Source organism: Amaranthus tricolor, chromosome 4, assembly GCF_026212465.1.
Source record: "Amaranthus tricolor cultivar Red isolate AtriRed21 chromosome 4, ASM2621246v1, whole genome shotgun sequence".
NCBI lineage: Eukaryota > Viridiplantae > Streptophyta > Magnoliopsida > Caryophyllales > Amaranthaceae > Amaranthus > Amaranthus tricolor.
In genome coordinates, this window is record NC_080050.1 from 34,472,497 (window position 1) to 34,487,428 (window position 14,932).

Here is a 14,932-nt window from a genome sequence, read left to right on the forward strand (position 1 = left end):
AGAATCATAAACCAACATTTTTTTTTTTTAAAATCGAACATATATATATATAAGGACAATCCTTTAAACAAATCAAATTTTGTTAAAGGATTTATAAACTCATGGATAATTACATCACTTAATCCACACACTTAAAATTTCATCTAACAAACTAAAATCTCGTTAGAGAAATATAAATCGTAAAATAAATTCAATTTAACATTTGAATAGACTTTATTCTTATAACAAATTTAAACTTTGTTAAAGAATGTAAATCAAGGAAAATTTGCATAACAGAAATATGATTTAACCCTTTTAACAAATCAATTTTATCAAAGGATTATTAAAGAAAACTTATATAAAATACTCAATCCTCCTAATAAGTCATAGGATGTCATCATATTGAAAGAAATATTATATAATCTCATACTAGAATTTCTTATAAATAAAATTTATAAATAACAACTCAACTTACTTACCCTTTGATTTGAAGATTGGATTGAACAAATTTTTTTTTTTTTTTTCTTCTTGAATACCGAAACAAGAACAAGAAAAGAGGAAAATTTTCTGAATTTTGTTCACTTTAAAAGCTTAGGAAATGTGAGGAAATTCAAATGATGCTTAAGAATTAATAGGCACTTAAGAGGTGAGCTTAATGTGCCATAATACTCACTTATGAGAGGAGTTACAAACTCCTCCCATTCCTCCTCACAATAACCGGCCACCCCTTCCAAATTCCCCCTTATTATTTTTTTTTTAATTAATCATTTAATTAATTGAGTAATTATTGTGTTATTATTACAATTGAAACAAAACGTCATGCGATTAAACTCGTTACCGTTAAAAATACCCCACTTTGTTACTTATAATTAACTACGTAAAATAATATAATTTAATATCACTTATTTATTTTATTTTGTTATATTTTATTTTATTATATTATATTTTATTTTTAAACCCGATAAATGACGGGGTGTTACAAACTACCCCCCTTAAAAGAAGTTACGTCCTCGTAACTTGTGTGGCAGCGGAAAACATAGAACACAAACGCTATCACAACTATAACTCCACATCATAAAACACGACTACCAAAACAAAGATTTAACACTAAGGTGAGGGTACTTTTCTCGCATAGCGTCTTCTGTTTCCCAAGTAGCCGCTTCACGCTCGTGATTTGACCACAGTACTTTTACCATACTTATATCCTTCCGTCGAGAGCTACGGACCTTTTTATCCAAGATTCGAACCGGTTGCTCAGGGTACGACAAAGATGCATCCAAATCTAAAGATTCAGGGTCTAATACATGAGTGGCTGCGGCATGATACCGCTTTAGTTGAGACACATGAAATACATCATGTACTTTTTCTAAAGAGTTTGGAAGAGCTAACCGATAAGCCACTTTACCCACACGTTCCAAAACTTCATAAGGCCCTATGAACCGAGGGCTCAACTTTCCCCGAGCACCAAAACGTACTACTCCGCGCATGGGTGATACGCGGAGTAACACCTGTTCTCCCACAGTGAACTCCTCAGGCCGTCGTTTCAAATCAGCATACGACTTTTGGCGATCCTGTGCCGCTTTCAACCGATCTCTTATCAACCTTACCTTCTCATTCATCTGAAACAACAAATCAGGTCCTAAGGTCACCGCTTCAGTAAAATTGTCCCAATAAACCGGACTACGACAACGACGCCCATACAAAGCCTCGAATGGGGCCATCTGTATAGAGGCTTGATAACTGTTGTTATAAGAAAACTCAACTAGATCCAAATGTTCATCCCATGAACCTTGCCACTCCATGACAATAGCACGTAACATATCTTCCAATACCTGATTCGTTCGTTCTGTCTGTCCGTCCGTCTGCGGATGAAACGACGTACTATAGAGCAACGTTGTACCCATTGCCTGTTGCAAGGTTTGCCAAAACTGTGACAGGTATCGTGTGTCTTTATCTGACACAATAGTACGGGGTACACCGTGGAATCGTACGACATACTTAATGTAGGCTCGTGCCAATTGTTCCATCTCCCAGCGACAATTAATAGGGATGAAACGAGCCGATTTAGTTAAACGATCAACTATAACCCATAACGCATCATTACCTGCTTTTGTTCGAGGTAAACCCACAACAAAATCCATAGAGATATCATCCCACTTCCATACTAGTGTCTCTAACGGTTGTAATAACCCTCCTGGTCTCTTATGCTCACTTTTAACCTTCTGACAGGTCAGGCAGCGTGAGACATATTCTGCAATATCCTTCTTCATCCCCGACCACCAAAACATTAACTTGAGATCTTGGTACATCTTGTCACCACCCGGATGTACTGAAAATTTCGTACAATGGGCTTCATCCAGAATACGTTCCTTCAAAGACTCCTCCCCTGTCGGTAAACACCAACGACCCTTGAACCTCAAGCTTCCATCTTCATGGACAAGGAATCCCTCTGCTGTTCCTTCCCGTGCTTGGTCCTTTAATTTCAAGACTTTCGGGTCTTTATCCTGAGAATTCAAAATTTCCTCAAGAAGGAAGGTCGAATAGCCAAGGCGTTCAGACATCCCTATAGTTCACCATTACGTACCACTTCCAAGTTCAGTCTAGCAAAATCCCGATGCAACTCTTCAACTCCGTCCAAGGTAGACAGCGAGTGACTAGACTTCCTACTCAAGGCATCGGCCACCAAGTTCGCTCGCCCCTCATGATATACGAACTCCAGATCATAATCTGTCATCAACTCTAACCACCGACGTTGTCGCATGTTTAAGTCAGGTTGTGTATAGAGATATTTCAGACTCTGATGATCAGTGTAAATCCTACACTTAACGCCATACAAGTAATGCCGCCATATCTTGAGAGCGAAAACTATAGCGGCTAACTCCAGATCATGGGTCGAATAATTAACTTCATGTACCTTCAGTTGTCGAGATGTATAAGCAATCACCTTACGGTCCTGCATCAGAACACAACCCAACCCTTTCTTCGACGCGTCACTGTAAACAGTATAATCCAACTTAGGGTCAGGTAGAGTAAGAACAGGAGCCGTAGTTAACCTTTCCTTCAAAGTCATGAAGGCCTGTTCACATTCATCCGTCCATTGGAACCTCTTCTCTTTCTTCATTAACGAGGTCATGGGCCGAGCAATACGCGAAAAATCCTTAACAAAACGACGATAATACCCGGCCAAACCTAGGAAACTTCGTACCTCGGTGACGTTCTTAGGTGACGGCCAACTTCGAACTGCCTCCACCTTTACCGGGTCCACCGAAATACCTTCCTTAGAGACAAAATGACCCAAAAATGATACCTTATCCAACCAAAATTCACACTTTGACAACTTCGCGTACAACTTATTTTCTCGCAGGGTTTGCAGGACAAATCGTAGATGTTCCTGATGTTCTTCTCGGTCTTTCGAATAGACCAAAATATCATCGATAAAGATAACGACGAATTTATCCAAGTACGCACTAAACACTTGGTTCATTAAGCACATGAACGCGGCTGGAGCATTTGTCAACCTAAACGGCATCACTGTGAACTCATAATGTCCATAACGTGTTCTGAATGCGGTTTTATGTATATCCCCTTCAGCTATTCTTAGCTGGTGGTAACCCGATCTTAAATCAATCTTCGAAAAGATCCCGGCTCCTCTCAATTGATCAAACAAGTCATCTATCCGGGGCAACGGGTATTTATTCTTAACTGTTACCTTGTTTAACTCCCTGTAATCAATGCATAACCTTAAACTACCATCTTTTTTTCTCACAAACAGAACTGGAGCGCCCCAAGGTGAAACACTAGGTCGAATATAACCTTTATCCAACAATTCTTCAAGTTGAGACTTCAACTCCTCCATCTCCTTTGGAGCCATACGATAAGGGGCCTTAGAAATCGGTCCAGTCCCCGGTACCAAGTCAATCGTGAAGTCAATTTCCCGTTGAGGTGGCATTCCGGGAATCTCGTCCGGAAAAACATCCAAAATGCATTCACCACAGCAATATCCTGGGGATTTCCATCTTTCTTATCCCCCTGGCTGATATGACACAAATACAAAGGGTGTCCTTGCCTCACAAGCCTTTGCAATTCTAAGGTCGATACCAAATTCGACCTGGGTCCCTTGGGAAACTTCCTATATCTAACGCTTTCTCCTCGTGGTCCTTCCAACAAAACTCTCTGCTCTCTGCATTCAATAGTGGCCTTATACCTTCCCAGCCAATCCATCCCCAAAATTACTTCTAAACCTTCCATATCTAACACATACAAGTCGCTAGGAAACACAACCTTTCCTATCCTCAAGGGTACATCCCTATACAGTTTTTCACAGCTGTACAATTTTCCCGATGGTACAGCCACCGTATAAGAAACTTTTTCAAAGGTCTCCAAATTCAACTCGTTCACTTTACTCTTTGCAAGAAATGAGCATGTAGCTCCCGAATCAAACAATACATTCACAGCTATAGAATGAATGGCGAACGTACCTGTAACCACATCTGTCGCCTGGTCAGCTTCTCTTGCACTGACCGCAGATACCCTTCCGCTCGCCGGCTGTACATTACTTCCTCCCACGTGATTTCCCCCGCGCTGCATTTCTGACCCTTCTACTCGATTCCCACCAACCCTGCCTTGCCCGCCATAAAAAGGTTGCGGGAACCTTTGACCATCATTGCCACGATTTCCATTCCCGTGCTGTTGACTGGCTTGACTACCAGCGTTGTTTAAATTCTGCTGTCGGTTTTGGCCACTCGGCTGTTGACTTCCGCTCCCTTTCTTTCTGTAGCATTCAAACTCTCTATGCCCCTTCTTGTGGCAAAAATTACATTCGATCAGATTTCCTTCACAATCCTTTGCCGGATGATTTTTCTTGCACCTCTTACAGAAATACCTCCTCTCATTGCCATCTCGATCGAATAATGGCTTAACAAACTTCGTGTTGTTCCTAATTCCTGAATTCGAATTAGATCCGCCTCCCTGAAAATTTCCAAAATTCCTTGCTTTCTTCTGATGAAAGCCCGACACATTCTCCATTGCATGGCCAAAAACTTCTTTCCTTTTCTCAGGGGCATTACCCTTCTCTTTTTCTTTTTCTTTCCTCAAAATATTCCCTATTTGTGACGCTCGCTTATACATCTGCTCCAGTGTGTTATATCGGTCACTCTCAATATGTTTTTGAATATCGAAAGATAAACCTAACTCAAAACGTTGCATCTTTTTCTCCTCAGTGGGTACATCATCAGGGCAATACTTGAGGTATTCCATAAATTTGTGATAATATTCGTCTAATGTCATACTACCCATTTCCAATCGCGCAAACTCGTTCGACTTATCCTTCCTTACGTGCAGCGGATAGAATTTCTCCCGCATGGCCCTTTTAAACAAAACCCAACCAAAATCCCCCTCAGCCTGCTCCAACAACCCCGATCTACTGTTTGCCCACCAGTAGTCGGCTTCTCCAACTAAATAAAATGCAGCCTGATTGACTTTCAATTATTCCGGGCATTCTACTACATCAAAAAGTTTGTCGAATTCTCTTAACTAGAGTTCAAGCTCCGACGGTTCCCCTTTACCGTCGAAGGTCGAGGGTTTGCTCTGACTAATCCGTTTGCTCATTTTAGATGCTAATCCTGACATAGACCTCTCTCGTGGTGCGCTTACACTTGATAATGCTTTCACCAGATTTCTTAGCGTACGGTTAGCATCATTTCTAGACAGTCTCTTTCTTGACAAAGGAGGCATCTTATCTTAACACTAAGCATCCCAAGTGTCAGCACTCTCTTCATAGCTAGCTAAGTCAAAATCCTCATCATCTACATCTTCCCCAGAATTAGAGCTGGAGTTCGAGTGTGCTTCTCCTGATTCACTGTCACTATCTCTAGGGTGGTTTATTGGTACCTCCTCCTCGTCTTCTTTGGGATCCTTTTCATCTGAGCAAACCCTATCAAGCCCAGTCCCATAGCCATATAGGTCATAGTGCGACCCCCAATTGTCGCCCTCATCATTACTGGAAATCTCAACGTAAGTAGGTGGTTCCCGCTTAGGCTCCCACGTTTTGACATCACTCTCCGACTGAACCTCGGTTTCCACTAGTGGAGGGTCGGGTAGGTCCCGCTCCTTCAACTGTTCCATGACCATATCAGCGTCGTCTGATATGTAGGTCTCGCCCTCCTTCCCGGGTTCTACATTTTTCCTAGATTCAGACAAACGATGTAATTCATTTAAGTCTAAATCTAAATCATACCATACCCTATCAGCCTTTGCCTTAACCATTCGCATCCTCTCCCTATAATCTCGGATACTTTCACCATTCCTTATTCTCCATATATCAGCATTGGAGATTTCTCTCCAGGCAGTCTCTGGGTCAAATATCGATACTTCGCTAGTCTTCCTAGGGGTGTGTGAGTGCATGGGTGTTTTTCCCTTATCCATATATCCTAATTCTACACGGATGTACAAATAAAACATTACTATCACAACAACACAAACACAATACAACAAAATTACGTCCTAAGGACTATTTCCCCAACTCTCTATTAGGTCGTTTATTCCTTTATCATCTAAGGAACGTTGGCTCTGATACCAATTGTAACGGCCCGGTTTAAGTGACCTGGAATATCATGTGAGAACATGAATCCGGCTCACAAACGGACGCAAGAAAACTCATCCTTACTCGGATCGTCAACGTTCCAACGGTAAAGGAATATGGTCAACAAAGAAAATAGCGCTAAACAAAACAAAACCAAACAAACAGCGGAAGTCTTTACATACAACTCGAGAGCCCATCGGCCTCTAGACTAACTAAAATTGTACGAGATAAAAGAAAACATCACAAACTTTGGTTACATAAACTGAATTATTTAGACTCATTACAAAGTAAGTCTAGACTTGATAGTTACGGGTTCTAAGCTGAATCCTCACTCCAGCCCCCTCCTGCGATTAACCTGCTGCACGTCGTATGATAAGACGTAGCAGGTTCCAAAGAACAACCAATACACGTCAGAGACTTCATACATATATTAAACAGGTTGAATACAAGCATTGTGTTTACCCTAGCATGCAAAGGCTCTATTATGTAATCTTTGTTCATTATTTCCAACCTTGCAACGTTGCCCGACATGTGCGGGTCGTGCAAGTCATATTTCCAATTTGTTTTGGTGGAATACACTTAGGAGAGCTAATCCCAAGGCAACCACCTACCTAAGACGTTGCCCATCCTGTTCGGGTCGCCAAAGGCTAAGTATGCATACCCCCATGGTGATCATAAAGATCCCTGAATGCCATGGGAAAAATAGTTGATAATTTTCCAATTCATTTGTTAACCCTTTTGGGTAACATATCCATAAATTCTCAATTTCCACATAATCATTTCATATTATTTGAGGTGTCTAATCCTTATGTGATTACAATGCCTCGATTAGGAATAAAACAACATTACTTGCACAACCATATAAACAGTATGGTCTAAGCGTGTACCTTTAAGCACAGCAATTCCAAACAACGTTCAAGCACGACAAGAATTTCACCCTCTTATGAATCGAGGTCCTAATTAACAAACACACAAAACGACCACGTTTAATAACGGGTTTTCACAAACAATCCACTCCATACTACTAAAATATCACAAAGACTTGATAATTTCAAATGTTTTCATCCAATTCATGTTCGCTCCAAAATTCCCATTCTGACCAGAAACTTTTATGGCCAAATCGGACAGTTTAGAAAATTCAAATTAAAAATCCGACTTCACCGCTGCGTCCGGAACGCATCAATTATCTTGGGTACCAAATTTCATAATTTCTAGCATCCGATTACTATTTTTAATTATTTTAAGCGTTTTAACGAGGTTTAAAAACACATCGGTTAAATAAAACCACAACGGAACACACCCGATACCCGGATCGGGGCGCCACTACCGAGGCAGCAGCTGCTGTCCGGAATCCCCTTTTACTTTAATTATTATTTTTTTATTATTTTATTATTCGAATTATTAAATCCTTTCTTTTTTTTTTTTTTTAAATCTCATAACCTACATACCAACCGAAACCGAATTTTCATTCTACTAAAATAAAACAAACAAGACCAATTTCCTATCACACAACCACTTGATATTTCCACACATTTGGCAATACACAGTCCCATCAACAATCTAAGTCATCATCAAAACATAAGGCTAACAACTTAAGACATACTCATCATCAAGATCTTCAAAAACATTTAAAATTTCATAACCATGATAAGTAAATTAAATATTTGATCCTCTTATCAAATTTAAATTTTGTAGAGAATCATAAACCAACATTTTTTTTTTTTAAAATCGAACATATATATATATAAGGACAATCCTTTAAACAAATCAAATTTTGTTAAAGGATTTATAAACTCATGGATAATTACATCACTTAATCCACACACTTAAAATTTCATCTAACAAACTAAAATCTCGTTAGAGAAATATAAATCGTAAAATAAATTCAATTTAACATTTGAATAGACTTTATTCTTATAACAAATTTAAACTTTGTTAAAGAATGTAAATCAAGGAAAATTTGCATAACAGAAATATGATTTAACCCTTTTAACAAATCAATTTTATCAAAGGATTATTAAAGAAAACTTATATAAAATACTCAATCCTCCTAATAAGTCATAGGATGTCATCATATTGAAAGAAATATTATATAATCTCATACTAGAATTTCTTATAAATAAAATTTATAAATAACAACTCAACTTACTTACCCTTTGATTTGAAGATTGGATTGAACAAAGTTTTTTTTTTTTTTTCTTCTTGAATACCGAAACAAGAACAAGAAAAGAGGAAAATTTTCTGAATTTTGTTCACTTTGAAAGCTTAGGAAATGTGAGGAAATTCAAATGATGCTTAAGAATTAATAGGCACTTAAGAGGTGAGCTTAATGTGCCATAATACTCACTTATGAGAGGAGTTACAAACTCCTCCCATTCCTCCTCACAATAACCGGCCACCCCTTCCAAATTCCCCCTTATTATTTTTTTTTTTAATTAATCATTTAATTAATTGAGTAATTATTGTGTTATTATTACAATTGAAACAAAACGTCATGCGATTAAACTCGTTACCGTTAAAAATACCCCACTTTGTTACTTATAATTAACTACGTAAAATAATATAATTTAATATCACTTATTTATTTTATTTTGTTATATTTTATTTTATTATATTATATTTTATTTTTAAACCCGATAAATGACGGGGTGTTACATAGCATATGACTAAGATTTTCAATTCGAACCGCTTCAACACTATACTTTATACCAAATAGTGTTATGTGCAAAGATTGGTGCAAAACAAACCAAGTTTGAGCTACTTTATGCGCGAATGTGCCAAAAGCACTTAACAACCCATAAAATCTCTACTTAACACGTAATTTCTAGCATATTACTATGATTTTCAATTTTAACCACTTCAACAAAATAATATATACCAAATAGCGTTTTGTGCAAGGTTCCGTGGAAAACAAAGCAAGTTTGAGCTACTTTATGCACAAAAGTGCCAAAAAGGCTTAAAAACCCATAAAATAGCAACTTAACACGTAAGTTATAGCATATGACTATGATTTTTAATTCTAACCACTTTAACACAATAATATATAGAAAATAGAGTTGTGTGCCAACTTTCGTGAAAAAAAAACTATTTTTGAGCTTCTTTATTCGCGAAATTGCCAAAAAAGCATGAAAACCCAAAAAATCGCAACTTAACACGTAATTTCTAGCATATCACTATGATATTTAATTCTAACCACTTCAAAAAAATAACACATACCAAATAGTGTTGTGTTCAAAGTTTCGTGCAAAACAAACAATCTTTTAGCTACTTTATGCGCGAAAGTTCCAAAAAAGAATAAAAACGAATAAAACCGCAACATAACACGGAATTTCTAACGTACGACTATGATTTTCAATTCTAACCACTTCAGAAAAATATATATACCAAATAGTTTTGTGTGCAAGGTTTCGCGGAATACACACCAAGTTGCACGAAAGTGCCAAAACGGCTTAAGAACCCATAAAATCGCAACTTAACATGGAATTTTTCTAGAATATGACTATGAATTTTAATTCAAACCACTTCAAAACGATAATATATACCAAATAGTGTTGTGTGCCAAGTTTCGTGCAAAACGAACAAAGTTTGAGCTACTTTATGCGCCAAAATGCCAACCACACTTAAAAACCCAAAAAATCTCAACTTAACAAGTAATTTCAAGCATATGACTATGATTTTCAATTCTCAGCAGTTCAATACAATACTATATACTAAATAGTATTGTGAGCCATGTTTCGTGCAAAACAAACCAAGTTTGAGGTACTTTATGCGCGAAAGTGCCAAAAAAGTTTAAAAACCCATAAAATCGCAACTTGACACTAAATTTCTAGCATATGACTATTATTTTAATCTAACCAGTTCAAAAAAATAATTTATACCAAACATCGCTGTGTGGAAGGTTTTGTGGAAAACAAACTAAGTTTGAGCAACTTTATGCACGATAGTGCCAAAAAGTTTTAAAAACCTATAAAATCGCAACGTAACGCGTAATTTCTAGAATATGACTATGATTTTTTTATTCTAACCACTTCAAGACAATAATATATACTAAATAGTGTTGTGTGCGAAGTTTCGTGCAAAACAAACAAAGTGTGAGCTACTTTATGCGCGAAAGTGCCAAAAACACTTTAAAACGCATAAAATCGCAACGTAACACGTAATTTCTAGCATATGACTAAGATTTTCAATTCGAACCGCTTCAACACTATACTATATACCAAATAGTGTTATGTGCAAAGATTGGTGCAAAACAAACCAAGTTTGAGCTACTTTATGCGCGAATGTGCCAAAAGCACTTAACAACCCATAAAATCTCTACTTAACACGTAATTTCTAGCATATTACTATGATTTTCAATTTTAACCACTTCAACAAAATAATATATACCAAATAGCGTTTTGTGCAAGGTTCCGTGGAAAACAAAGCAAGTTTGAGCTACTTTATGCACAAAAGTGCCAAAAAGGCTTAAAAACCCATAAAATAGCAACTTAACACGTAAGTTATAGCATATGACTATGATTTTTAATTCTAACCACTTTAACACAATAATATATAGAAAATAGAGTTGTGTGCCAACTTTCGTGAAAAAAAAAACTATTTTTGAGCTTCTTTATGCGCGAAATTGCCAAAAAAGCATGAAAACCCAAAAAATCGCAACTTAACACGTAATTTCTAGCATATCACTATGATATTTAATTCTAACCACTTCAAAAAAATAACACATACCAAATAGTGTTGTGTTCAAAGTTTCGTGCAAAACAAACAATCTTTTAGCTACTTTATGCGCGAAAGTTCCAAAAAAGAATAAAAACGAATAAAACCGCAACATAACACGGAATTTCTAACGTACGACTATGATTTTCAATTCTAACCACTTCAGAAAAATATATATACCAAATAGTTTTGTGTGCAAGGTTTCGCGGAATACACACCAAGTTGCACGAAAGTGCCAAAACGGCTTAAGAACCCATAAAATCGCAACTTAACATGGAATTTTTCTAGAATATGACTATGAATTTTAATTCAAACCACTTCAAAACGATAATATATACCAAATAGTGTTGTGTGCCAAGTTTCGTGCAAAACGAACAAAGTTTGAGCTACTTTATGCGCGAAAATGCCAACCACACTTAAAAACCCAAAAAATCTCAACTTAACAAGTAATTTCAAGCATATGACTATGATTTTCAATTCTCAGCAGTTCAATACAATACTATATACTAAATAGTATTGTGAGCCATGTTTCGTGCAAAACAAACCAAGTTTGAGGTACTTTATGCGCGAAAGTGCCAAAAAAGTTTAAAAACCCATAAAATCGCAACTTGACACTAAATTTCTAGCATATGACTATTATTTTAATCTAACCAATTCAAAAAAATAATTTATACCAAACATCGCTGTGTGGAAGGTTTTGTGGAAAACAAACTAAGTTTGAGCAACTTTATGCACGATAGTGCCAAAAAGTTTTAAAAACCTATAAAATCGCAACGTAACGCGTAATTTCTAGAATATGACTATGATTTTTTTATTCTAACCACTTCAAGACAATAATATATACTAAATAGTGTTGTGTGCGAAGTTTCGTGCAAAACAAACAAAGTGTGAGCTACTTTATGCGCGAAAGTGCCAAAAACACTTTAAAACGCATAAAATCGCAATGTAACACGTAATTTCTAGCATATGACTAAGATTTTCAATTCGAACCGCTTCAACACTATACTATATACCAAATAGTGTTATGTGCAAAGATTGGTGCAAAACAAACCAAGTTTGAGCTACTTTATGCGCGAATGTGCCAAAAGCACATAACAACCCATAAAATCTCTACTTAACACGTAATTTCTAGCATATTACTATGATTTTCAATTTTAACCACTTCAACAAAATAATATATACCAAATAGCGTTTTGTGCAAGGTTTCGTGGAAAACAAACCAAGTTTGAGCTACTTTATGCACAAAAGTGCCAAAAAGGCTTAAAAACCCATAAAATAGCAACTTGACACGTAAGTTATAGAATATGACTATGATTTTTAATTCTAACCACTTTAACACAATAATATATAGAAAAGAGTGTTGTGTGCCAACTTTCGTGAAAAAAAACTATTTTTGAGCTACTTTATACGCGAAAGTGCCAAAAAAGAATGAAAACCCAAAAAATCGCAACTTAACACGTAATTTCTAGCATATCACTATGATATTTAATTCTAACCACTTCAAAAAAATAACACATACCAAATAGTGTTGAGTTCAAAGTTTCGTGCAAAACAATCAATCTTTTAGCTACTTTATGCGCGAAAGTGCCAAAACAGAATAAAAACGAATAAAACCGCAACATAACACGGAATTTCTAACGTACGACTATGCTTTTCAATTCTAACCACTTCAGAAAAATATATATGCCAAATAGTGTTGTGTGCAAGATTTCGCGGAATACACACCAAGTTTGAGCTACTTTATGCACGAAAGTGCCAAAACGGCTTAAGAACCCATAAAATCGCAACTTAACACGAAATTTTTCTAGAATATGACTATGAATTTTAATTCAAACCACTTCAAAACAATAATATATACCAAATAGTGTTGTGTGCCATGTTTCGTGCAAAACGAACAAAGTTTGAGCTACTTTATGTGCGAAAATGCTAAACACACTTAAAAACCCAAAAAATCTCAACTTAACAAGTAATTTCAAGCATATGACTATGATTTTCAATTCTCAGCAGTTCAATACAATACTATATACTAAATAGTATTGTGAGCCATGTTTCGTGCAAAACAAACCAAGTTTGAGCTACTTTATGCGCGAAAGTGCCAAAAAAGTTTAAAAACCCATAAAATCGCAACTTGACACTAAATTTCTAGCATATGACTATTATTTTAATCTAAGCAGTTAAAAAAAATAAAATATACCAAACATCGCTGTGTGGAAGGTTTTGTGGAAAACAAACTAAGTTTGAGCAACTTTACGCACGATAGTGCCAAAAAGTTTTAAAAACCTATAAAATCGCAACGTAATGCGTAATTTCTAGAATATGACTATGATTTTTTTATTCTAACCACTTCAAGACAATAATATATACTAAATAGTGTTGTGTGCAAAGTTTCGTGTAAAACAAACAAAGTATGAGCTACTTTATGCGCAAAAGTGCCAAAAACACTTTAGAACGCATAAAATCGCAACGTAACACGTAATTTCTAGCATATGATTAAGATTTTCAATTCGAACCACTTCAACACAATACTATATACCAAATAGTATTGTGTGCAAAGATTGGTGCAAAACAAACCAAGTTTGAGCTACTTTATGCGCGAAAGTGCCAAAAGCACTTAACAACCCATGAAATATCTACTTAACACGTAATTTCTAGCATATTACTAAGATTTTCAATTTTAACCACTTTAACAAAATAATATATACCAAATAGCGTTTTGTGCAAGGTTTCGTGGAAAACAAATCAAGTTTGAGCTACTTTATGCACAAAAGTGCCAAAAAGGCTTAAAAACCCATAAAATAGAAACTTAACAAGTAAGTTATAGAATATGACTATGATTTTTAATTCTAACCACTTTAACACAATAATATATAGAAAATAGTGTTGTGTGCCAACTTTCGTGAAAAAAAAACTATGTTTGAGCGACTTTATGCGCGAAAGTGCCAAAAAAGCATGAAAACCCAAAAAATCGCAACTTAACACGTAATTTCTAGCATATCACTATGATATTTAATTCTAACCACTTCAAAAAAATAACACATACCAAATAGTGTTGTGTTCAAAGTTTCGTGCAAAACAATCAATCTTTTAGCTACTTTATGCGCGAAAGTGCCAAAAAAGAATAAAAACGAATAAAACCGCAACATAACACGGAATTTCTAACGTACGACTATGCTTTTCAATTCTAACCACTTCAGAAAAATATATATACCAAATAGTTTTGTGTGCAAGGTTTCGCGGAATACACACCAAGTTTGAGCTACTTTATGCACGAAAGTGCCAAAACGGCTTAAGAACCCATAAAATCGCAACTTAACATGGAATTTTTCTAGAATATGACTATGAATTTTAATTCAAACCACTTCAAAACGATAATATATACCAAATAGTGTTGTGTGCCAAGTTTCGTGCAAAACGAACAAAGTTTGAGCTACTTTATGCGCGAAAATGCCAACCACACTTAAAAACCCAAAAAATCTCAACTTAACAAGTAATTTAAAGCATATGACTATGATTTTCAATTCTCAGCAGTTCAATACAATACTATATACTAAATAGTATTGTGAGCCATGTTTCGTGCAAAACAAACCAAGTTTGAGGTACTTTATGCGCGAAAGTGCCAAAAAAGTTTAAAAACCCATAAAATCGCAACTTGACACTAAA